Below are 27,503 nucleotides of genomic sequence, written 5' to 3' on the forward strand. Positions count from 1 at the left end.
TCTGGTGGATGCATCATGTAGAGTATACTTCTGTCATCTCTCTCTCTCTATCTCTCTCAATCTCTCCCTCTCTATCTCTCCATCTCTCTGGTGGATGCATCATGTAGGAGTATACTTCTGTCCTCTGTCTCTGTCTCTCTCTCTCTGTCTCTCTCTCTACCTCTCTCTCTCCATCTGTCTGGTGGATGCATCATGTAGGAGTATACTTCTGTCATCTCTCTCTCTCTCTCTCTCTCAATCTCTCCCTCTCTCTCTCTCCATCTCTCTGCGTGGATGCTCATTGTAGGAGTATACTTCTGTCCTCTGTCTCTGTCTCTCTCTCTCTGTCTCTCTCTCTACCTCTCTCTCTCCATCTGTCTGGTGGATGCATCATGTAGGAGTATACTTCTGTCATCTCTCTCTCTCTCTCTCTCTCTCTCTCTCTGGTGAATGCATCATGTAGGAGTATATGTGTATGTGTAGTACTGAAACTGAGGTAACTGAGGTAAACTGAGGTAACTGAGGTAAACTGAGGTAACTGAGGTAAACTGAGGTAAATAACATAGGAAGTGAAGAGCGAAATGAGCTACAGAGAACCTTGTACTGGACTGGGCAAACTGTACACTGAACAACACAAAACAAACACATTGCCAACTAATTGCTGAAATGCTGCTAATTGCTACATTTTGCTATCTAATCTGCTACAACCTGTCCATCACTAGAATATTCAAGCCATAGTTAATGAGTCATTTCCATAACGTATGGTTATGAAATTATACACACACTGACTACTGTGTTATTGAGAGATTGGTACAAATGGGTTTAGGCATACCCTGTAATGACAAGTGGACAACTGATACCCTGTAATGACAAGTGAACAACTGATACCCTGTAATGACAAGTGAACAACTGATACCCTGTAATGACAAGTGGACAACTGATACCCTGTAATGACACGTGGACAACTGATACCCTGTAATGACAAGTGGACAACTGATACCCTGTAATGACAAGTGGACAACTGATACCCTGTAATGACAAGTGGACAACTGATACCCTGTAATGACAAGTGAACAACTGATACCCTGTAATGACAAGTGGACAACTGATACCCTGTAATGACACGTGGACAACTGATACCCTGTAATGACACGTGGACAACTGATACCCTGTAATGACAAGTGGACAACTGATACCCTGTAATGACAAGTGGACAACTGATACCCTGTAATGACAAGTGAACAACTGATACCCTGTAATGACAAGTGGACAACTGATACCCTGTAATGACAAGTGGACAACTGATACCCTGTAATCACAAGTGGACAACTGATACCCTGTAATGACAAGTGGACAACTGATACCCTGCAATGACAAGTGAACAACGAATACCCTGTAATGACAAGTGGACAACTGATACGCTGTAATCACAAGTGGACAACTGATACCCTGTAATGACAAGTGGACAACTGATACCCTGTAATGACAAGTGGACAACTGATACCCTGTAATGACAAGTGGACAACTGATACCCTGTAATGACAAGTGAACAACTGATACCCTGTAATGACAAGTGGACAACTGATACCCTGTAATGACACGTGGACAACTGATACCCTGTAATGACACGTGGACAACTGATACCCTGTAATGACAAGTGGACAACTGATACCCTGTAATCACAAGTGGACAACTGATACCCTGTAATGACACGTGGACAACTGATACCCTGTAATGACAAGTGGACAACTGATACCCTGTAATGACAAGTGGACAACTGATACCCTGTAATGACAAGTGGACAACTGATACCCTGTAATGACAAGTGAACAACTGATACCCTGTAATGACAAGTGGACAACTGATACCCTGTAATGACACGTGGACAACTGATACCCTGTAATGACACGTGGACAACTGATACCCTGTAATGACAAGTGGACAACTGATACCCTGTAATGACAAGTGGACAACTGATACCCTGTAATGACAAGTGAACAACTGATACCCTGTATGACAAGTGGCACACCTGATACCCTGTAATGACAAGTGGACAACTGATACCCTGTAATCACAAGTGGACAACATGATACCCCGTAATGACAAGTGGACAACTGATACCCTGCAATGACAAGTGAACAACGAATACCCTGTAATGACAAGTGGAACAACTGATACGCTGTAATCACAAGTGGACACTGATACCCTGTAATGACAAGTGGACAACTGATTACCCTGTAATGACAAGTGGACAACTGATACCCTGTAATGACAAGTGGACAACTGATACCCTGTAATGACAAGTGAACAACTGATACCCTGTAATGACAAGTGGACAACTGATACCCTGTTAATGACACGTGGACAACTGATACCCTGTAATGACAGTGGACAACTGATACACTGTAATGACAAGTGGACACTGATACCTGTAATCACAAGTGGACAACTTATACCCTGTAATGACAAGTGGACAACTGATACCCTGCAATGACAAGTGAACAACGCATACCCTGTAATGACAAGTGGACAACTGATACCCTGTAATGACACGTGGACAACTGATACCCTGTAATGACAAGTGGACAACTGATACCCTGTAATGACAAGTGGAACAACTGATACCCTGTAATGACAAGTGGACAACTGATACCCGTAATGACACGTGGACAACTGATACCCTGTATGACACGTGGACCAACTGATACCCTGTAATGACACGTGGACAACTGATACCCCTGTAATCACAAGTGGACAACTGATACCCTGTAATGACACGTGGACAACTGATACCCTGCAATGACAAGTGAACAACGAATACCCTGTAATGACAAGTGGACAACTGATACCCTGTAATGGACACGTGACAACTGATACCCTGTAATGACAAGTGGACAACTGATACCCTGTAATGACAGTGGACAACTGATACCCTGTAATTGACAAGTGGACAACTGATACCCTGTAATGACAAGTGGACAACTGATACCCTGTAATGACAAGTGGACAACTGATACCCTGTAATGACAAGTGGACAACTGATCAGATCGTGTGTAATCTTAGATACCAGCCTACTGCATTGCTAGAGATTCAGTGTCACTATACAAGCAACACTATATAGTGCATACTTACTCGCAGTACCGTGAGTGAAATGTATCAACTTAGCTGCTGTACTTCTCTACAAGCCTCATTAACTAGTAAATAGGACCATTTGTCGCGCAATGACAAAACACTCCAGGAATGGGTGGCCTATGCATGCTTCGAAGAATTCCTGGAAAGAGAAGAGGGGATACCAAGGCCTTTTTTTTCCTCTTGAAAACAGAATAAAATCATGTTTCCCCCCACAGTCAGTGAGTGACTAGTACCAAGGACAGCAAGTCCCCACTCTCTCCTCTCTGTAACGCTTAATTACCGCATAAGATCATGAATATTTCAAAGGCATGCTTTCCCACTTTGTCATTGGAGTTTAGAACTAAGAGAAACAAGTTCATATGCATGTTAATAGAGGGAGGGTTGGACTGGGAGGGGGGGAGTTGACTGGGAGGGGGGGGTTGGACTGGGTGGGGGGAGTTGACTGGGAGGGGGGGGTTGGACTGGGTGGGGGGGTTGACTGGGAGGGGGGGGTTGGACTGGGTGGGGGGAGTTGACTGGGAGGGGGGGTTGGACTGGGTGGGGGGAGTTGACTGGGAGGGGGGGGTTGGACTGGTTGGGGGGGGTTGACTGGGAGGGGGGGGTTGGACTGGGTGGGGGGAGTTGACTGGGAGGGGGGGGTTGGACTGGGTGGGGGGGGGTTGACTGGGAGGGGGGGGGTTGGACTGGGTGGGGGGGGGGGGTTGACTGGGAGGGGGGGTTGGACTGGGATGGAGGGGGGTTTGGATGGATGGGACTGCCAGTGAGTGTGGATGGAGGGTTAGAGGAGGGGTTGGATAGGGAGCATCGGTGGAAGGGGGGGGGGGGGGGGGGGTAGAGGGGTGAGTGTGCTGGTGACAGCAGGAGGAAATGGCACTCATACACAGCAGCTGCTCTTTTGAGATCCCCCTCTGAGGGGACGGCCTGAGGAGAGCCTCGGCACAAAGGGATGAAGGGAGATGAGGACTCTTGATGGAAAACAGGCAAACAACCGCTGGGACCCCTCTCCATAACCCCCTTACACACACCCCTAAACCCCTCCACCCCTACTCCAGAGCCCCAGGAGCCCCCGTAGAGTGTCAGGACCTCTTTAGCATTCTCTGAGGCTGAACTGCTAAACTTGCACATTAGCACCAAGCACCACTAAGCTAACGGGACCTCTAATGGGGAAGGCTGAGATGGAGGAGAGGTTTCTCTCTCTCTTTTTTTCCTATGACAAACAGAAGGAAGTCATGTGGGAGGGGGGGCTGTGATTGGAGCACTGGATAGAAGCATCTGAGGTCCTATTGGTTAAAGGGGGGGGGGGGGGGGGGGGCATTAAAACAACCATATACATGTAAATCCTGGATAATCATTCTTAAAAATGGCTTATTAGCCTCTATCACATGTCACTGAGTAAGAACATCATCCAAAGGGCTCAAGGATTCAACATAGTCTGATGAAATTTATGGCCCCCTCTAAACTACTTAGTGGCCCAGTAGAGCGCAATGATATACTTTATTTAACATAGCTAAACAAAGATAATTATGCCACTGACTGTGCGGATTTAATGGCCTGCAAAGTGTTGGTGCACTCTTCACTTGATAGAGAGGCCCATTTAAACATGTTAATGGGTGTGTTTTCGAGCCCCTCTTTCAAATACAAGGGCTGTGGTCTGAATGAATGCAGGTTCAGCGTCTGGTAGATGGAGCAACCAGCCTGGAATCCAAACTGATACGCTCTGCTGTTTCACTTTAACGAAACATGCCAGGTAGGATTCCCAGGCTATACAGCAACACACCTTTTTTAATGAAATGGCAAAGTTTAGGGAATATGACATCATGTATTGTGCTGAATGAAGTTAACATTGCTAATTGAGGTACACAAAGCACTTGATGTTTTTGACCCCTGTCTGAAGTGCCTATCAAAGAAAGCAATACCTTGTTATAGAAATGGAAAAGTTTTGGAACATGGCATAGGTCTCCATCTTTTTTAATTGTGTTGCATGAAATTCACATTAGTGAGTTAATTGAACCCTGTCTGACTCAGTGATCACAACCAGGAAATTACTCTAACAGCAGGTACAAAGAGAGAGCTAATTAGTTTGACCTTTCCTGTCATAATTAGCATGTAACACGGCCACTCAACCAAACCGCCAACAACTTAGTATCAAGAAGGTCACATTCATGATGAATTATTGAATAGAACGATGTTCTCTTAAATGATGTTGTCCAATATCCAGACACAATACATTCCGTAAAGAAAACTACATCTCTTTCTTGAAATACATTTCATTGTTTAGTACTATTTCCGTTTTTTAAAACGACCACATCTAGGACGTGAGAATTCTTCGAAAGCTGTGGTAGAATACAAAATGTCCTCCGAAATGTCAGACAGGAGGACAATTAGTAGGTGACCATGACAAGGCAATTACAACATTGTCACCTGTATTAGTTCTCCCAACATGCCAGAGGTACTAAATATGATTTATAGTGGAGTCCATGCTGTGCCCTCTCTTAAAGGGAAAGTGAGCATTGAGAAGCGTGAAGGGGAGTGGTGAAACTGCTTAGCAAACCCTTCATTGCTTTTGAATACTAAAACTCTGTCATCACTGATAAATATTTATCTAATTCATGATCAAATGTTTTAATTTGTATTTTTTACAGATGATTTTATTTACACTGATTTACTTTGACATGAATGAATACTAGTTCAGACCTATTTTCTAAAGCAGCATGTAAGAGCTCAAAGTATCAACATCCATTTTGGAACAACCGCACGACGAGATAGCCTATGAATAGGATTAAACGTACGATCTTAATGCTTATATCTCCCGACACATCTGAAACAACGACACGGCTACTAAACCCTCGTGATCTTTCTTAGATCTCCCTCCAACTCCCTCCCTCTTTATCACAGAGCCTCTAATTCCCTGTTTTATCACAGGGGCTTTTCTCAGATTCTGAGACAAAGAGAGACGACTGAGACGGGAGGCCGCTTTGGTTTGGGTACCAACGCTGTGGGCATCAGTCATCTCTCTCTCTCTCTCTCTCTCTCTTTCTCTCTCTCTCTTCCCCTCCCTCACTCCCTCTCTCTCTCTCCGAAGGCTCTGGTGTGATTATTCCACTTTCAGTGGAGGGATTTAACCACGGGGCAGTTGGGCCATTGCCTCAGGGTGGCCCCCTGTTCTATGCGCTATGCATGCTACTTTCTTTCTTTTGCTCCTGGTTTATTGCCCCGCCTTTTATTTCGCCAGGCAGTCCCACTGACATCAGGGGGCTCTTAGAATAATTTGCCCCGGGCCATCTATCCCCATCTCCAAACCTTAAATCAGTCACTAGAGTATACAGATGTAGCATCTTAATTTGATCACCCTGCTGCAGGACTTTCCTGCAATGCAGTGTATTTATGTAGTGTATTTGACATGTATTATTTCCACTTTGAAATTTCAGACTTGATTTTATAAAACTTATAAAACCTTACAAAAATGTCCATGAATTAAAATCTACAATTCCTGTTGCTGCAGGATTATTTTCCTACTGGCTTAAATGAAGATCCTACATCTGTAGTTGTAGGACTAGTATATTTCAGGGCCAAAATACAGCAGTATAACAGACTCTAACTCATGTTATGGACAGGAAAGGTAATGTCATTTTGACAAGTGCATTGTTAGACCGAGTTAGTGGGGTTTTGGTAGCTGGCGATAAGGTAGTTTAGTGATTATCTTTGACTGGGATAATGAATCAGATCTATGTAAGGATTAGGAATAATGAGCTTTTGGAATATCAACCTTAAGACACCATCTGGAGTATTCATCGTCTTGTTGTCCCTGTCTCATCTAGCCAGTAGAGACTATACAGATCAATGTCAGAGGTCAAGACCAGGCCAGGGTATTAGGCTATAGGGTATTCAGATTAACTCTGATGCTGATACTGGGAATCAATGTCACTAGCTATATGCAGTGCTTGCAAGACAGCCATTATGGAGAAACAGAGGCAGCTGCTTAATAGCCAGACTCAGAAGTATGCGTCCGTGTGAGTTCTGCTGGTGTCCCACGTATGAATCAGTCCCTGATTAGAAAGAAAGGATGAAAAACAGTGTTTAGGCCCGTATGTATCAAGTGTCTCAGAGTAGGAGTGCTAATTTAGGATCAGTTTAGGCTTTTAGATCACGATGAGTAAGATTAGATGGATATGATCCTAGATGAGCTCTCCTACTCTGAGATGCTGAATACATACAGCCCTGAGCTACAGTATACCAAGCACCACTCCCTCAACCCTGTCTGAACCTGTGTGCACTAAATGGTACCCTAGTACCTATGCAGTGCCCTATGGACCCTGGTCAAAAGTAGTGCACTATATAGGAAGTAGGGTGCCATTTCAGATGCTGCCCCTGTCCCTCAGAGTAAAACAAAAAAGATAATTACTTTCATTCAAACTGAGGGATCTTAAAGTGAAATCCACCATCTAGTTTCCCCGCTTTTATGGCCACGGCAGCCATGGATGGAGCTTTTATAGGAGCTGCTAGTGGTTCCTCTGGCCCAGCCGTGGCTCTTTATTTCAGACCGCTCTCTGTGTCTGGTCTGGAGGTAATATGCCGATCCTCCAGGGGATGACGGCAGGCAGGCTAACGGGGAATGGGGTGATGGCGGTGGTTCCGGCCTCATCCCTCCTCGTCCCGAATGACCCGGTGGGTCCGATGATGGAACGCCTCATAACATCCTCAGGCTGCTTCCAGCTCTCTCACACACACACACACACACACACACACACACACACACACACACACACACACACACACACACACACACACACACACACACACACACACACACACACACACACACACACACACACACACACACACACACACACACACACACACATTATTAGAATATCTTATGAATGAGGTCCTTAGAGATTGAAACCATTGCAACAGACAAAACAAGGTCCAAACTGAAGGCTAAAATGTAATGGTCAGTCTCACAGATCTCCCCTATACCACTCAACAGGCTAACTGTCAATTGCTCATTCCTTTAATTCTGTTTGGACTGGAGGACAGAAGTTCAAAGACCACATACTATTATACAGTAGCTCATAGGGGTGATATGCAACTTAAAGCCATTTCCCAGGCACGGGTGTATGGCAGATACAAGCACCATGTAGTGGGTAAATATTGTAGAAGGCCCAGGCTGAAGTCTCTGGAGTCGGGCTAGTAGCATGGATCTCTGATCTCTGATGTGTGTGTGAGCACTGAGCACACAGCAGGACACTATCACTCACTTCACTGATACCAGTGCCTCAGACACACACACACATACAGGAAAGCACACACACACAATCTCCCATTGGCTCAGCTGAGCTCCCAATGTCTCCCATCTAGGCTTTTAGAGTATCAACTCATATCCACACCATGCCCCTTCTCATAACAGCGCATCACTAGTCAGAGCCCAAATCACTGATAATTCTGCCGTCGGCAATATCCCCCGTCCCTCCAGGTGATGGCCAACAGAACGCGAGGTGAATGAGGCTAAGAATCCTGGGCCTTGGTTCCTACAGACGGCCTGAGAAAGTGTTGAAATCGTATAGAAAGGCACAATCAATTGCAATGGCATTCAAAATGTGTTGTTTTTCAATAGAACGATTGCCAACCCCTTCATTAATCTACTTCTAATACATGTTGTCAACCAGAGGCAAGAAAAGGAATATTCATCTTCTGAGTATGGGAAAAGCTCTGGGAAAATGTTCTCAAACCGATAAGAGCAAACATTGGATCTTTTTACAAAAGGATATTGAGTTAAATTCATTCATATTGAAGCTTAAGCTTCATTGGGACTGTATCAATTCAGATTGGATAAGCCTGCCACACTTCATATGCAGTTTACGCAAGCAGAATGGACCACAACCACCACTATCCAGATCTACTGTATCCATCCTCTATGAGAAAAGGATTTCTTAAAACTGTCTCATAAAAGCCAAGGGCATCTTTAAGAATTGACACACTCTCTATGTCTAAAACACATATTTTACATAACAAAAAGAGTGACTGGGGGGGGGGGGGGGGCGGGGGGCAGACGGCAGTGAAGAAATACCATCAGAAATACCATCAGTAACAACGGCGGCTGTTCACACAAAGTAACTGCCTGAGACTGAGAGAATACTAAGCACTCACAACTACAAGGTAAACACGCTCACTGAGCGTGGCAGGAGTGGCAAGGCAGATGGGGGGATGGAGAGGGAGGAAGAGCAGCAGGCTCAATAGACTTGGAGTGAGGAGGAGCGGCAGGCTCAATAGATCTGGAGTGAGGAGGAGCGGCAGGCTCAAAAGATTTGGAGTGAGGAGGAGCGGCATGCTCAATAGATCTGGAGTGAGGAGGAGCGGCAGGCTCAAAAGAGTTGGAGTGAGGAGGAGCGGCAGGCTCAATAGAGTTGGTGAGGAGGAGTGGCAGGCTCAAAAGAGTTGGAGTGAGGAGGAGCGGCAGGCTCAATAGAGTTGGAGTGAGGAGGAGCGGCAGGCTCAATAGAGTTGGAGTGAGGAGGAGCGGCAGGCTAAATAGAGTTGGAGTGAGGAGGAGCGGCAGGCTAAATAGAGTTGGAGCGAGGAGGAGTGGCAGGCTCAATAGAGTTGGAGTGAGGAGGAGTGGCAGGCTCAATAGAGTTGGTGAGGAGGAGCGGCAGGCTCAATAGAGTTGGAGCGAGGAGGAGCGGCAGGCTCAATAGAGTTGGTGAGGAGGAGCGGCAGGCTCAATAGAGTTGGAGTGAGGAGGAGCGGCAGGCTCAATAGAGTTGGTGAGGAGGAGTGGCAGGCTAAATAGAGTTGGAGTGAGGAGGAGCAGCAGGCCCAATAGAGTTGGAGTGAGGAGGAGCGGCAGGCTCAATAGAGTTGGTGAGTAGGAGCGGCAGGCTCAATAGAGTTGGAATGAGGTGGAGCGGCAGGTTCAATAGAGTTGGAGTGAGAAGGAGCAGCAGGCTCAATAGAGTTGGTGAGGAGGAGTGGCAGGCTCAATAGAGTTGAAGCGAGGAGGAGTGGCAGGCTCAATAGAGTTGGAGTGAGGAGGAGCGGCAGGCTCATTAGAATTGGAGTGTTGAGGAGCGGCAGGCTCAATAGAGTTAGTGAGGAGGAGCGGCAGGCTCACTCGAGTTGGTGAGTAGGAGCGGCAGGCTCAATAGAGTTGAAACGGGGAGGAGTGGCAGGCTCAATAGAGTTGGTGTGGAAGAGCGGCAGGCTCAACAGCGTTGGAGTGAGGGGGAGAGGCATTATCAATAGAGTTGGAGTGAGGAGGAGCGGCGGACTCAATAGAGTTGGTAAGGAGGATTGGCAGGCTCAATAGAGTTGGAGTGAGGTGGAGTGGCAGGCTCAATAGAGTTGGAGTGAGGAGGAGCGGCAGGCTCAAAAGATTTGGAGTGAGGAGGAGCGGCAGGCTCAATAGATCTGGAGTGAGGAGGAGCGGCAGGCTCAAAAGAGTTGGAGTGAGGAGGAGCGGCAGGCTCAATAGAGTTGGTGAGGAGGAGCGGCAGGCTCAATAGAGTTGGAGTGAGGAGGAGCGACAGGCTCAATAGAGTTGGTGAGGAGGAGCGGCAGGCTCAATAGAGTTGGAGTGAGGAGGAGCGGCATGCTAAATAGAGTTGGAGCGAGGAGGAGTGGCAGGCTCAATAGAGTTGGAGCGAGGAGGAGTGGCAGGCTCAATAGAGTTGGAGCGAGGAGGAGCGACAGGCTCAATAGAGTTGGAGTGAGGAGGAGCGGCAGGCTAAATAGAGTTGGAGCGAGGAGGAGTGGCAGGCTCAATAGAGTTGGAGTGAGGAGGAGAGGCAGGCTCAATAGAGTTGGTGAGGAGGAGCGGCAGGCTCAATAGAGTTGGAGTGAGGAGGAGCGGCAGGCTAAATAGAGTTGGAGCGAGGAGGAGTGGCAGGCTCAATAGAGTTGGAGTGAGGAGGAGAGGCAGGCTCAATAGAGTTGGAGTGAGGAGGAGTGGCAGGCTCAATAGAGTTGGAGTGAGGAGGAGCAGCAGGCCCAATAGAGTTGGAGTGAGGAGGAGCGGCAGGCTCAATAGAGTTGGTGAGGAGGAGCGGCAGGCTCAATAGAGTTGGTGAGTAGGAGCGGCAGGCTCAATAGAGTTGAAACGGGGAGGAGTGGCAGGCTCAATAGAGTTGGTGTGGAAGAGCGGCAGGCTCAACAGCGTTGGAGTGAGGAGGAGAGGCATTATCAATAGAGTTGGAGTGAGGAGGAGCGGCGGACTCAATAGAGTTGGAGTGAGGAGCAGCGGCAGGCTCAATAGAGTTGGTAAGGAGGATTGGCAGGCTCAATAGAGTTGGAGTGAGGTGGAGTGGCAGGCTCAATAGAGTTGGAGTGAGGAGGAGCGGCAGGCTCAAAAGATTTGGAGTGAGGAGGAGCGGCAGGCTCAATAGAGTTGGAGTGAGGAGGAGCGGCAGGCTCAATAGAGTTGGAGTGAGGAGGAGCGGCAGGCTAAATAGAGTTGGAGCGAGGAGGAGTGGCAGGCTCAATAGAGTTGGAGTGAGGAGGAGCGGCAGGCTAAATAGAGTTGGAGCGAGGAGGAGTGGCAGGCTCAATAGAGTTGGAGCGAGGAGGAGCGACAGGCTCAATAGAGTTGGAGTGAGGAGGAGCGGCAGGCTAAATAGAGTTGGAGCGAGGAGGAGTGGCAGGCTCAATAGAGTTGGAGTGAGGAGGAGAGGCAGGCTCAATAGAGTTGGAGTGAGGAGGAGTGGCAGGCTCAATAGAGTTGGTGAGGAGGAGCGGCAGGCTCAATAGAGTTGGAGCGAGGAGGAGTGGCAGGCTCAATAGAGTTGGTGAGGAGGAGCGGCAGGCTCAATAGAGTTGGAGTGAGGAGGAGCGGCAGGCTCAATAGAGTTGGTGAGGAGGAGTGGCAGGCTAAATAGAGTTGGAGTGAGGAGGAGCAGCAGGCCCAATAGAGTTGGAGTGAGGAGGAGCGGCAGGCTCAATAGAGTTGGTGAGGAGGAGCGGCAGGCTCAATAGAGTTGGAATGAGGTGGAGCGGCAGGTTCAATAGAGTTGGAGTGAGAAGGAGCAGCATGCTCAATAGAGTTGGTGAGGAGGAGTGGCAGGCTCAATAGAGTTGAAGCGAGGAGGAGTGGCAGGCTCAATAGAGTTGGAGTGAGGAGGAGCGGCAGGCTCATTAGAATTGGAGTGTTGAGGAGCGGCAGGCTCAATAGAGTTAGTGAGGAGGAGCGGCAGGCTCACTCGAGTTGGTGAGTAGGAGCGGCAGGCTCAATAGAGTTGAAACGGGGAGGAGTGGCAGGCTCAATAGAGTTGGTGTGGAAGAGCGGCAGGCTCAACAGCGTTGGAGTGAGGAGGAGAGGCATTATCAATAGAGTTGGAGTGAGGAGGAGCGGCGGACTCAATAGAGTTGGAGTGAGGAGCAGCGGCAGGCTCAATAGAGTTGGAGTGAGGAGCAGCGGCAGGCTCAATAGAGTTGGTAAGGAGGATTGGCAGGCTCAATAGAGTTGGAGTGAGGTGGAGTGGCAGGCTCAATAGAGTTGGAGTGAGGAGGAGTGGCAGGCTCAATAGAGTTGGAGTGAGGAGGAGTGGCAGGCTAAATACAGTTGGTGAGGAGGAGTGGCAGGCTCAATAGATTTGGAGTGAGGAGGAGTGGCAGGCTCAATAGATTTGGTGAGGAGGAGTGGCAGGCTCAACAGCGTTGGAGTGAGGAGGAGTGGCAGGCTCAATAGAGTTGTAGTGAGTAGGAGCGGCAGGCTCAATAGAGTTGGAGTTATGACTGTATTTCATCTTTTTGCGTCACTTGCTTGCTACTTTTTTAAACACAAACCCTTTATAATATGAAAGCACATGTTGTTGGAGGAGTCCATCTTAGCAAATAAACCAAAGAAAGGAGAACGAGAACAAGATATGCCCACTGACATAATTTCCACTCCGAGAAATAATAACAAAGAACCTCAGATGAGTTATAAAAATAAACTCTCATCCTCCTATAGGTAGGTCTGAGCTCGATGCTCAGTAAGAGTCTATGGGCTTCCGCAGAACAGAAACATAAACGTAATTCTCTGCGCTCCTATTTTGATGCATGTTTTTTGATCCCATGAATATTTAATAGAATGGGCCCAAACCGACGCCATATAACACTCCTTCATAACTGATGCTCTCCACCCGTGAGCCATGAACATTAGGAGGTGATGATTGAGTGCATTCAAATGAACTCATTCAAACAGCATATTGATTACTTGATGGAAGAAAAGAGAAGAGAGGTCCCCCTCACGCGCACACACACAGACACACACACACACACACACACACACACACACACACACACACACACACACACACACACACACACACACACACACACACACACACACACACACACACACACACACACACACACACACACACACACACACACACACACACACACACACTATCCTGCGTACCAGTGGAATCAGAATCAGTATTGCTTCCACATAGAGGGAGAGGCTAGGGGACGGCTGGGCCTTGGTTAGTGTGGGTTTTTCCCCTCCTCCCTATCTATCTTCTTAAATGATGTGTACATTCAGTCTTACAGGGAAGTTAATTAGGTCCAAAGATTGCTTCAGGTATTGTTCAAGTAATTCAAAATGTCAGAATCCGCAGGATGACCTGCTGCTGCACTACACGGGGCAATATTGGGTGAGAAGCTAATTATTTTACAGTGGCTGTCCGGGTCTGTGGAGTTTTGCTGCCAGTCGAAAGAAAGCGAAAAGGAATAATAATTGGAAAAATTAATGAGGTGAGATTTGCTAGACACAAAGGGACTGTTACAGCATGTTATACATGATACAAAGACAACACTATTTGCAACAGGATCAAGGCTACTCCTTCAACGATGACTGCAGTACTACTGTACAACTACTACACTGTTAAAGTACCACGTCCAGAACAACAACAGTGACTAGTACACCGCAAACTGCTACTGAAATAAGGGCTATTCAGTTATTAGATATGACATTGACACTTTCCAAACTTCCCTTGGTGTCAAGGACAATCTGTGTCAGTCTGGTGGGCCATATGGTCCAATCAATCAATCAATCAATCAAATTAAATCTAAGACTCCCAGCTGGGCGGCAGGTAGCCTAGCGGTTAAGAGCATTGGGCCAGTCACCGAAAGGTCACTGGTTCAAATCCCTGAGCCGACCAGGTGAAACATGAACAATGCACTTAATCCTAATTGCTCCTCTAAGTTTCTCTGGATAAGAGTGTCTGCTAAATGACTGTAATGTAAAGACGAGTCTAGTGAGCAGCAGGCCATTCATTATCAGACCTAACTACTGAGTTAAGGTGTAGGAAGTAAGCACTGTGAGGTTCTATGAAAAGCTGTATACCATCATTAGAGACTTTTCAGGAAGCATTAGTTCTCCTGTCAACATTTCATATCAGACAATCCCCTCCATCTTTCCTAGTTCAATCTCAGAGGACTGCTAGTCGTCTTTATGAATAGAGAAATCAGACAAATATGAATAAATGAGGGGAAAACTCTTCCAGTCATTAGCGATACCTTTCGTTTCTTATGCCATATTTAATTCAAACCAAAGAGTCCAGGTACTCCCACCTTTCTTACAACATATCTTATTTAAAACAAAAGGCATCAATTTCTTGAATACCGAATGAGGCGTCTTTCGGATCATTTTGAAGTGTTAAGCTATAACTAAAACTCGAAAAGGAAGCTCATCCACAGAGACCAAGGTCAAAAGTAAAAATCATTATATCACAATATCGCTGGTTCTTGCCATAATGAACTTGAATATATGAATTATTTAACGCTTCTGCCTGCTTATTAAATTATACATCCTTTATCTGTATATTGAGCAATGATGTTGGACGTGACCTAGAAGGCGAGACCTTATGGCATAACTGGAGCACCCCAGAGCATGAATTATTATTATCAGCCTTTGATTGAAGGACGTTCTGTTTCTGCTTCAGTCTGAGTGGGGCCACTAAAGAAAGACTTGAATATGTACCTGACTAAGCTGTAATTGCGTTCTCACGCTGGACATGTGAAGAACGTTTTTAACTGCTGGATAAAATCAAAATGAACTGTGTGTTGCTTACATTCCAGTCTAGTGTCTGTCAGAGAGGGCTAGTGGCTAGAGCAGTAGTGGTTGTAATGTTTTAGCCTACATGAGGGGCCACTGACAATTATTACACTTGTACAAGGTGGAGTGGAACGTGGGTTCTTGGTAGCCTAATAGCCGAGGTGAATTAAATATCTGAATACATACCCAGCTAGCACAGTTGGTTCCTTGGAAGTTGTATGAACGTATGTTTATTGGTGACCCATTGGATCTGGGAATGAAGCCATACGTTTCCTGACCGGTAAAACCTAAAGTGTTTTAAATGTTCTGAGAATAGAAGTGAACATTTCTCCTGTTCTGGGAACGTTCACTTTTAGGTTGCAGGGAGGTTCTGAGAACGTTTTACTATGGTTCTCTGAATGTTTTCCTGGGACGTTTAATTAACATTCTGAGAACAGAAATTATAGGTTATTTGGTTAGTTTCCTTAAACTCCAAGCACAGATAAGACACAAGGAAAAGTATTTACTTCAGCATTAATCATGCAAACACGTCTTTTTATTATGGCATCAGTGAGAGTTGAACCAATGATCTTCTGTTCTCTATCCATTGAATTAGTCCACTGTGTCACCAGAATGGAGAAAATATGGCATGTTTTTTTAACTCATACAAAGCTGTTCATTTTAGTCTATTCTATAATGACACAGGGTGAGACCCAGATGCAGACACACGAGGCTGATGGTTCAAGTATCTGATATTTATTAAAAAGCAAGGGGCAGGCAAGAGGCAGGTCGAGGACAGGCAGAAGTTCATTAAACAGGTCAGAGTCTAAAGGTTATAGCGCGGCAGGCAGGCTCGAGGTCAGGGCAGGCTGAATGGTCAAGCAGGCAGGCACAGTGTCAGGGCAGGCAAAAGGTCAGAACCGGGAGGACTAGAAAAACAGAGACTATGAAACCACAGGAGCACGGAAAACCACACTGGTTGACATGACAAGACAGGTGAAACAGATCAGGGTGTGAGATATTCAAACAGACCCCATTTTCAAGGAAACAAGCACTCATTAAGATCAGGTGTGGCCAATTAGTGGGCACGGCCAACACACCTGAACACCCTTAACAAGATAGAGGATGGAGAGAGTTTTGTTGATGCTGAGAACGGAATGTGTGCATTTTAAATAACATTCTTAGAATGTTCTTTGAGAGTTACTAATGTGGTCTTGTGATTTTTATGAAAAGTTTTCTAAACGTTCTGAGAACATAGCTTTAAATAGACCCATCAGGAAACCTGCAAAAAGCGTTATGCTGAAGCACTGAAATTCCCACAGAAGAACGTTGTTTCTTAACATTCTCTGAACAATTTGAGAACATTACTTTAAATAGAACCTTGGGGAAACCTGCAGGAACATTATGCTGAGGTACTGAAATTCCCACCTAAGAAACATATGGTTCTCAGAACATTATGTGCTAGCTGGGTATCCTGTACCATTCTCAGAACATTGTGGGAAGGTTGGATGCAAAATAACCACAGGACAACCATGCTCTCACCAAGATCTAAGAAACATATGGTTCTCAGAGCGTTATGTGCTAGCTGGCAATAGCTTAGATTCGTATGTTCTAAACTTTAAAACTAGAGCAGATTTTCTTTCTATCTCCATAATAGTCCTGTATTTATCCCCCATTGCATTCCATTTGAGTGCTTTCACAGGAGTATGGCATCAGTATGACAAACAAAGGCTGTATGTACCAAGTGTCTCAGAGTAGGATTGCTGATCGAGGATCAGTTTAGCCTTTTAAATCATAATAAATAAGATCACATAGACAGGGGGTACCTGATCCCAGATCTGCACGCCTACTCTGATGCATTTGATACATATGGCCCCTGATGAGGGTTAACTTTCCTATTGTCTTGTCCGTCACACCAGAAACAATACCTGAGTCATACAGGGTCACAGAAACACTACTCCATCACTTTTGATCCAGGAAAAAAAATGTCAAAGATTATTTTTATATCCAAAGGAGAACAATATCATTAGACATTCCAGAATCACAAAGTCCTCCATTAACCCCTCATTTAAAAAGATCTCATATCTATCTTCAAGAATCACGACATGTCTCAGTTAGAGTCATCTCAGTGTCGTTTGGGCTTTTGTCCCCAGCACAACACGCCTGATCAGTGGAGTCAGAAAGAGGTGTCACATCCAGTCTAGTTATGTGGCATGAAAGAGACCCTTCCAGAGATGAAGGAGAAATAACTGTCAAGTTGATAATGGTTCAGCAGAAACATAGCAGCTGAATTAGCAAACTAGGTGCGAGAGGGTAAGGCCTCAATGGGCCTCTATCGAATTCATAATTAGCGAATGTGAAATATATTACATTTATCATCATATATTGTCAACTAGAAAGAAACAATGTGTGTGTGCGTGTGTGTGTGTGAGTCTATCAACAAAGAGACTGATATAAGAAAGGAGGAGTCTCCCAGTGGCCCCTGCAGCAGGTCTCTAAGAGAACATTATCAATACAAAAGGAAAGACATTTTCTATTAGAGATGAAGACCAAAAAGGTGTCACTCAGAGAGATACACAATAACATGTCAGTTTGTTAATATGAGCATCTCCATCAAATCCCTCAATCAAGTCCGAGACGCCAAACAAAACCGAAATGACAAGCTGATGATCTGGAAACAGAAATATATGCAGAAATATACTGATTATTTTTTTGTCTCCACATTTCAATCACTCTCTGATTCACTCTTTCTCTCTAGGGACTGAGGTTCTCTCTCTCTCTCTCTCTCTCTCTCTCTCTTCACAGATTTTCACCATGAATTACAATTAACCCGGCAGTCTAGTCAAGCTTCGCTGGGGAGAGGGTATTTAATATGTTCCTAATACATCAGTTTTATCATTTCATTCACATCCGACCATAATTAGTGTACATAAATTGAGATCACAGATCGGAGTGGTTTTGCATTTGGTTGCATTTCCTTACTGTTTCATGGTGGTGAAGCAAATGAACTGGTGAGAAGTGGAACACATCAGACAGGAATACTTTATAATGTCATTGGTGAGTGTGTGGTAGAGACCTGTAGTTGACAACTGTGTTACTTTGTCAGGGACAGCATTGAATAGGAGGCAAGGGAAAAAGGCCTTCCAAGCTGAGTGACACTGTTTTTTCTCTTTAGCTTATATTGCAGGTTGGGTATCTGATTAACTGATTAAACAGCACACTCTTAGAAACGTGCTTTCTAGAACCTAAAAGGGATCTTTTCTAAGAGTAATGAGTAATGAGTAATGCTGGATATGTTGACATTGTTGTTAGTGGCCTATTAATATGTTCCATTAGGCCCAGTCATTTAGAAGCCAGGTCATATGTGACTAATTTCGCACTGAAACACACCTGACTAAAGACTCAACAACTTTTGACAGTTGACAGTAACAAGCTATTAATCGATATACCTCCTTTAAGTTTTACAATATATTTGGTATGATATTTATTTATTCAACCTTTGGTTTAATATTGACAATAAATGGGAGACATTTGTTTATAAATACCGTAGCCTAGTCAGACTAGTAGTGAGTTGTTGAATTATTAGTTTGTTTGCATAAACCCCAGAAGTGAAAATATGTCCGCAAAACAAAAAAGATTTGTAGTTGGCCATTTCAATTGTGGAGAAAATAACAATGTTGTGTGGATAAATTGATACCGAGTTGTCCATGATAAAGTTATGAACATATAAAATGATGACAGTCCTGTTCACGCATTGAACTGTAGCTCACACGCTGAACTGTGAACTGTAGCTCACATGCTGAACTGTGAACTGTAGCTCACATGCTGAACTGTGAACTGTAGCTCACACGCTGAACTGTGAACTGTAGCTCACATGCTGAACTGTGAACTGTAGCTCACACGCTGAACTGTGAACTGTAGCTCACACGCTGAACTGTAGCTCACATGCTGAACTGTGAACTGTAGCTCACACGCTGAACTGTAGCTCACATGCTGAACTGTAGCTCACATGCTGAACTGTGAACTGTAGCTCACATGCTGAACTGTGAACTGTAGCTCACATGCTCAACTGTGAACTGTAGCTCACACGCTGAACTGTAGCTCACATGCTGAACTGTGAACTGTAGGTCACATGCTGAACTGTGAACTGTTGCTCACACGCTGAACTGTAGCTCACATGCTGAACTGTGAACTGTAGCTCACACGCTGAACTGTAGCTCACATGCTCAACTGTGAACTGTAGCTCACATGCTGAACTGTGAACTGTAGCTCACACGCTGAACTATGAACTGTAGCTCACACACTGAACTGTAGCTCACACGCTGAACTGTGAACTGTAGCTCACATGCTGAACTGTAAACTGTAGCTCACACGCTGAACTGTAGCTCACATGCTGAACTGTGAACTGTAGCTCACATGCTGAACTGTGAACTGTAGCTCACACGCTGAACTGTGAACTGTAGCTCACATGCTGAACTGTGAACTGTAGCTCACATGCTGAACTGTGAACTGTAGCTCACATGCTGAACTGTGAACTGTAGCTAAAAAAAAATAGACACACACACACACACAGTGAACAACAAAAGGAGGAATGCCTTGTACACAGGGATGTTGAAGATGTAGAAAACAGATTTTGTAGAGGGAGGGATGTGGCCACTTAGCATTGAATATTGCCCCCCCCCCCATGGTGTAAAACCAATGTTGAGCACTTTACTCACTATGAAACATGTACATGAATCATTGTTTGATCAAAAGAAGTCCTCCCTATAGCTACCAATATTCTGAGACACAACATGTAGTCAAGGAGGGTATGTATGACTGTGTACTGTCTCAATACTACTTTACTGTTTGATTGAGTGAACACGGAAACCAAGAATCGCCTTCATTCATACTGTATATGTGTGACTCACAGCCAAAATGGAGCATATCTTATTTGTGTCTACCTCCTCTATGGAGAGTTGTAGCCTAGCATCCACCAATGTGTCTGGTACACACAGATAATGGTATGGTCCGTTCTGTCAGAGAGGAGAATGGTACAGGCCGTTTTGCCAGAGGGGAATGGTAAGGTCTGTTCTGCCAGAGGAGAATGGTATGGACCATTCTGTCAGAGAAGAAAGATACGGTCCGTTCTAGCAAGGGAGATTGGTACGGTCCATTCTGCCAGAGAAAATTTGTTCAGTCCGTTCGGTCAGAGGGGAATGGTAGAGTCCGTTCTGTCAGAGGAGAATGGTACAATATGTTGTGTCAAGGGAGAATGGTACAGTCCGTTCAGTCAGAGGAGAATGGTACAGTCCGTTCTGTCAGAGGAGAATGGTACAGTCCGTTCAGTCAGAGGAGAATGGTACAGTCCGTTCAGTCAGAGGAAAATGGTACAGTCTGTTCAATCAGAGGAGAACGGTACAGTCCGTTCAGTCAGAGGAGAATGGTACAGTCTGTTCTGTCAAGGGAGAATGGTACAGTCCATTCTGTCAGAGGAGAATGGTACAATATGTTCTGTCAGAGGAGAATTGTGTACTGCTGGGCTTCTGTGTAACAGAAGCCCAGCAGTGGTGAGGTCCTGCGGGCCTTGGGTTTTGTTACATTAAACACCTAAACCAGTGGCAGGATCCAAGCCTGTTTTAAAAACTATATTCAGGTGCAGCAATGGGGATGTCAAAAGTTTTGCAGGGGCTTCTGCAGTACCCTTACCCTTACAGAGTATTGTTCTCCTTCTGAAAAATTGCACATTCCAAACCAGAATAAGTCAAAGGCCCAGTTATGATAGTGATCCTATACCGTCTCTTGCATTATTAGATTTGTCACACAGCAGAGAAACTAACTGACATGGCAACATTGCAATAACACTTCTCTGGTGCCCGTTTTAATATATTTCCAATTCGCCAATGTGTCTAGAGTTCAGGCAACTATTGCCATATTTCTCATGTAATGTAGACACTAACCACAGCCCAGATAGGCTTATAAGACACAAAGAGGATGATTCCCAAGAGACATCCCTCAGATGTGACCTCAGTGCTCTCCACATTTCTGCTATTAATGGAAAGCAAAGGCACAAAATGGAAGAAAATGCAGTGAAACATGAAGGTAATAGCGGGACTTGTCGAATAAAAAAACACTTGTTTTTAAAAATGTGCTACATTGTGCCCTTATGAACACAACCCAGGAGATACCTGAGAATTCACCAGGCAGTGCAGGAGTATCACAGAAAGAATACACAAAAACAGCTACAGTGGAACGACAATCTATCACACAGTGTTGGTGTTACTGTACATCACTAGGATTCAGCAGATTCTATATGTGTTGTTTCCCTTAGTGTTGCAAGATTCCATGGATGAAACCATTTACAATTCTTTCTCCCCCTCAGAGCACCTGCTTGCTGCCTGCCTTGGTACCCCCCCCCCCCCCCCCCCCCCCCCCGCCCGTACCTGCTCGTTGGTACGGCCCAGGCCTGGGCCCTGGTCATACAGGAAGTAGCTGAAGCTGATCCAGCTTATCTGTGCTGGGCTGGGCCCTCCGGGACCGGGGGCTTCTGCCACCATATGGCTGACCCAGGCCCTGGAGCCTTCCCTGGGGCGAGCCGTGCCTCAGCTCTGCCTGGATCAGAGCGAGGACTGGCGCTCCAGGAAAAAGAGTCTCTGACTCTCCATATCCCCCCTCCTCTACCCCAGCGTGACAATACAGATGTTGTGTTTCAGCAAATTCCGTAAAGTGGGAAATACTGGATAGAAAGAGAGAAGAGAGGAAGGGGGGAGAGAGGGGGAAATGGAACCATGGGAAGAGGTTAATTTGGATGCATCAACCCTTTAACATGCTTCGTTTCCCAGTCGATCACAGCATATCACAGGAGACGTCATGTGGTAAACCTGGTTTGTATTCCTGTGCCAGGTGTAGAACAGAACTCCCTGGTAATGCCACAGTTTGGCAGTGGTGCATAGATGGATGCTCTACTGGATCCCTACCGGTGACAGTATGCAACACAACATACATTACCTTGTGGGAGACATGATATTTCCAGCTGTTTTGGTTTCAAAAGAGCCCAAGTGTAAAATAATAACCAGCCTGACATTGTGAATATGCCTTTCCCCCTGTTTTGAATGCATGGTGTGCCAATATTTGCATGCATTTTCTCTCCAAAGGCAACAAAAGGGAGAGAAAGAGAGAGACAGGGTGGAAAAATGTCAACAGCTTTTTAACCAGCAAAAGATACATCTAAATGTGCCTCATATCTCCATCACCCTGCCAGGCCTTTCATCCCTCCATGCATCCCTCTGTTCATCCCTCCATTCATCCCTCCATTCATCCCTCTGTTCATCCTTCATTCTCTGGGCCTCCTGGAGGGCAGGATGATGAAGGGGGTTCTACCCCTGTTGCCTTTTATCCCACAAGCCTGTCTCTCTCTCTCTCTCTCTCTCTCTCTCTCTCTCTCAGAGATGAACTGCAGAGGTAGACTGAGCGAAAGAGAACGGAAGAGAAGGGAGGTGACACTAACACACATCCACCCCCCAAGCACCATGAGGCCATAGCAGGTTGGGGTGAGTAAGGATATGAAAGAGAGAGAGAGAGAGAGAAAGAGAGAGTCATTATTTGCCAGCCTAAGGGATGTGGTCGCAACACGGGCCAGATGGTATACCAACAACAGACTGAAAAAGGCCAACCTATTAGAATCCTCTGTAGCATTTACTGGTTTGCTATCAAAGACCTGCAAAGGCCTTCTACTCAGTACTACCATGTTATCTCATTTGTGTGTGTTTATTAAACACATATGTATGCATCCCTTGCCTGTGGGACTTTGGAGGCACCGCCACCATTTGCATTTTGGAGTACACAAGGGGTGCCCATAGAATGCATAGTGTTTAACATGTCTGAGAACATGTCAACAAATAGTCTTACATAAATGAGAAGAACAAAATAAAATCTTTAACTATAGTAATGTATACGCTGTCCATTATCAAACAATAGCAAACTAAGAAATCAAATTGAACAATGAGATGATTTAATATTTTGGTCATGTGTGCTTGTACTGAACAATTTACTAGTGTATACATTTTGTATGTCTGCAATGTCGTCACAGACAGTAAACAGACAGGAAATAAAGATGCATATCTTGTCAAAAGAATCATCTGATTAGTGAGACACATAGTAGTTGCTAATATCTCTAGAGGTGGTACTGGTAGTAGTAGTAGTGACAGTGATAGTTGTGTTAGCAACAGCAGCAGTATTGAATCTGGCCGCTGACTGTGTCTTATAATATTTATGTGGTTTGCAGGGACACCTATTGGTCAGATATGCAAACTGCAATCTCTCCATTTCAAGTTTTAGACATGATATATACCGTGTATAAAACATTATGAACACCTGCTCTTTCCATGACAGACTGACCTGGTGAATCCAGGTGAAAGATATGATCCCTTATTGATGTCCCTTGTTAAATCCAGTTCAATCAGTGTAGATGAAGGTGAGGAGACAGGTTAAAGAAGGATTCTTAAGCCTTGAGGCAATTGAGACATTAATTGTGTTTGTGTGCCATTCAGAGGGTGAACGGGCAAGACAAAATATGTGTGTATCAAGAATGGTTCATCCCCCAAAGGATCTCCAGCCAACTTAACACAACTGTGGGTGGCGTTGAAATCTTGATACACACGGGAAACTGTTGAGCTTGAAAAACCGAGCAGCGTTGCAATTCTTGACTCAAACCAGTGCTTCTGGCACCAACTACCATACCCCGTTCAAAGGCACTTAAATCCTTCTTTAACCCGTCTCGTCCCCTTCATCTACACTGATTGGTGGATTTAACAAGTGACATCAGTAAGAGATCATACATTTCACCTGGATTCACCTGGTCAGTCTGTCATGGAAAGATCAGGTGTTCATAATGTTTTAGACACCGTATATATCATGTCTAAACTCAGTGTTTTGTACACAGTGTTGTAAGAATGTACAGTAAGAATGGCCCACAGTCAACTTCGTTCCTTTTAATTCCTGCGTTTGTTAGTGTTGAATATAAAAAACTTTGTCATACATAATGAATTGCAATTAAAATGTTTTTCATATTCAACCCCTTAATGAGGTCTAGAGTTTTAAAACTTTTAACGCAAAAAAAATGGTCACAAACCAAGCAATCAAGTCAGCGTGTAAAGAATACATTAAAATACGGAATTAGTACCGTAGGACATACTAATTAATCATGCATTAAAGATAATCATTATTGGTTTATAAACAGCAGCATTTCAAGAAGCCACCAGCGTACTATTAAAGTCCCAGGATATGCAACAGTGAGTAATATTGCAATGGCGGACTTGCAAGAAGATGGCTGCCTCCATGATCTTACCACAAATGCCTCTTTTGTTAACTTTGCTGTGTTATAGATTTCTCAGTGTTACTCTTTTTTTGTATGGTCAGTAGCACAGTACATCTCAATTCTAGCTCCAAGACGTCGGCAATTTAAAAAACAGAGAAAGTAGATTGTGCTGATTTATTGGTGCGTTGAAGCATAGTTTAAAAACTCTGTGGACACTGCTAAAACAACGACGTCTGTTCTCTGCCATCTTTATATAAATTCGGGACATTTTGCGGACCAGAAAAATCCAACAGCAGCATTGAATTCACAGATGAAGAAATGTGGCATTACATTTGAAGACTAAAGTGAATGTGCAACTGTGACTGGACCATTTCAACATTTGGTCCATGTGTGACATTTTGGGGAAATATTCCAATTCTGTTTAATGGTTGAATTGAACATAATACGTTGGAATTCCTCTGGCACTTCTACAGTGAGTAAAGTTAGCCAGACAGGTGAAGAGGAATTCTGTCCCACAATACGGTGTTCTTTCTTATTTATGACTCGTTCCAATTACGTAGTTCAAAAAGTAACTGAAAGAAAGTCAGCTTATGTGCTTTTGGTAGTAGCTATGTAAATGAGTATAGAGTTCATGTCTCCTCTTGTTAACCAGTGAAATTGTGACTGGGTGGGAGTGGGAGAAGTGGGAGAAGTGGGAGAAGTGGGAGAAGTGGGAGGAGTGGGAGAAGGACTAGAAAAACATAAGAGAGGAAAGGGGAAAAAAGGAAGTCTCCCACACTGAAGGCATAAATAACCCTTTAATGTTTTCAACTCATTTTTCTGTTCATTTCCATGGTGCTCAACAGGTGTGGTTTGCCAAACGTTAAGTTATCCTTAGCAGCAAAAAGACTCTCCTTACGGTTCAAGCCTCACCTTTCATGGCTTCCCAGCTACCTTTGAAAGAACATGTATACAATAAATGGAATAATTCATGAAGTGTCATTAAAAATGAAAAGTTTTTTCTCTTTTCGACTTGGGATGTGTTTTGAAATGATATATAATGGACTGGAGACGTTCAGAAGAAGTTTCTTCCAACCAAACCTCCTCTAGCTATGATGGGATCCAGGGACAGACGTGGGGAATGAATCCCCCTTTGCCTTTACGCAGGAGAGGAGAGGGGCACCAGAGCTTTAATTATGTGGAAGAACCAGGGTCATTATTATGGATAAGGGGCTCCGCACATTCTCCCGTCCCAGTTCCCTGTCCCCAGCTAAGACACTTTGCTCCGCGTCGGCCCCTCCTCTCACATGTCACAAACGAGCCGCTGCCTTGTTACAGAGACACAGGTTAACGGGGACAGACACAGTCTGACAGATGATGGCGAATTGTAATTAGGCTACTGTGTGTAGGAGTGTGGGGTTAATACAGAACAATTTCAGAATTGTTAAAACTGTAAAAAATATATATATCATTACAACTCTTGGATAAAGTATTTATTTTTTGCGGAATATTGGTAGAAATGTTACAAATAGGGAGGTTCAAGACCCTCGCATGACATCACAGTAAAATGGTGGGATGTACTGCAAAAGGAAAAAGGTAAATGATATTATACTGGGAAATATGGGTTCATCTGTGAACATCGCAGGGTAAAGATCCGAATGAATGGTGCATTGGTCGCTGTCGGTGAAAATCTAGCACTCGCAGAGAGTGGAAATTAGAAATATATATATAATTAGTTAACTGCATGTACCGTACATGTGAGAGAAAATAGCTGTAAGTAGCAGTAGAAGTATTGTTGTCTGTTAGTCTACTCCAATCAGGGGAAGGATGAGAGGGTTGGGAAAACAATCAAATAAAAAAATGGGGGAGATTAGAAAAGATGCAAACAATTAGTTGGATAGAACCCCCCCCCCCCCAGCCCTGCCTCACCCCCACCCCAAAAACACTATCTAAAATGGTTGTACATAAAATCTATAAATGTTTTTAATCGTTGATTTTTACCGTAATGTTAAAGGATCTATCCTTATGAATGATTTTTTATTTTAATTTTGGGTCAAAGATATTTAAACCCATAGACGGGTACATATCTTCCTAGTGCACATATGATTAACATCACGCTGAAAAGGTTTTCATCCCACTCACAGAAGTGATCTAATGGCATATCATGTACTCTACCATCCACGTATTTCATCCTGATATAGAATTCAAGCTAATTGAAAACCAGTAATAGGGTACGGTCATTGTTAGAAGAAAACAATGGGTTTTAACATTGTAAAATAAATATCTGTCACATTCAACTCCCCTCAGTTCTAAACCGTCTCAATTATTCATTAATATGAAATTGTGTTTGTCTCAAGTGGAACAGTGTGATTTTCTCCTGTGACACACAAACATAGTTTGGCCCTCTCAGGGGCCCATAGTGACTCCTGTGCCAATACTCTCTGAAGACCCAAATTGTTTAGGAATCAATTTCCCACAAGGACGTTTTGAAAACCCTGATTTGTCCCTCATCCTAGGACCATTTGTATTACAGAAGACTGGGATGAATAATACATTGTGTATGTTGGAGCTAAAGGAACGAAAACGGGAATACGAACACATGATCTGCTCTGTGTTAGATAGAAACTTCTCATTGCATTATCGAGTCATGTTGTATATTCACGGATAATATGAATAGTATGAATAATGATAAGAGGAGTCAGAAAAAATACAACCCGGGAGAAATAGTAAAAAAAAAATTGTTGGCTATGTAGGCAAAATGATTACGATTCAGCCGTACTGTCGTTTCCTACTGTGAAAATACTTGATTGATTATTAATTAAAATGGTATTACATTTTATTTAGTTACATCATATTATTTGAAATATGATACTTAAATGAACATTTACACAATATTGTCAGAAGTAGCATGACCTTTCATACTGTCAGTGTTAATACCTCAATGATACATTTTCTTTCCCAGTAAATAGTTATTTAAAGTCAGTCAACGTCACAGTAAGCTCCTCAGATCAATAAAGCACAGGACATGACCAGAGGTTACAGGTCCCCTTTCATCCCAAAGTATGAGAGGGGACATACTGATCCTTAGATATGCAAAATGTACAA

Source organism: Oncorhynchus kisutch, linkage group LG7, assembly GCF_002021735.2.
Source record: "Oncorhynchus kisutch isolate 150728-3 linkage group LG7, Okis_V2, whole genome shotgun sequence".
NCBI lineage: Eukaryota > Metazoa > Chordata > Actinopteri > Salmoniformes > Salmonidae > Oncorhynchus > Oncorhynchus kisutch.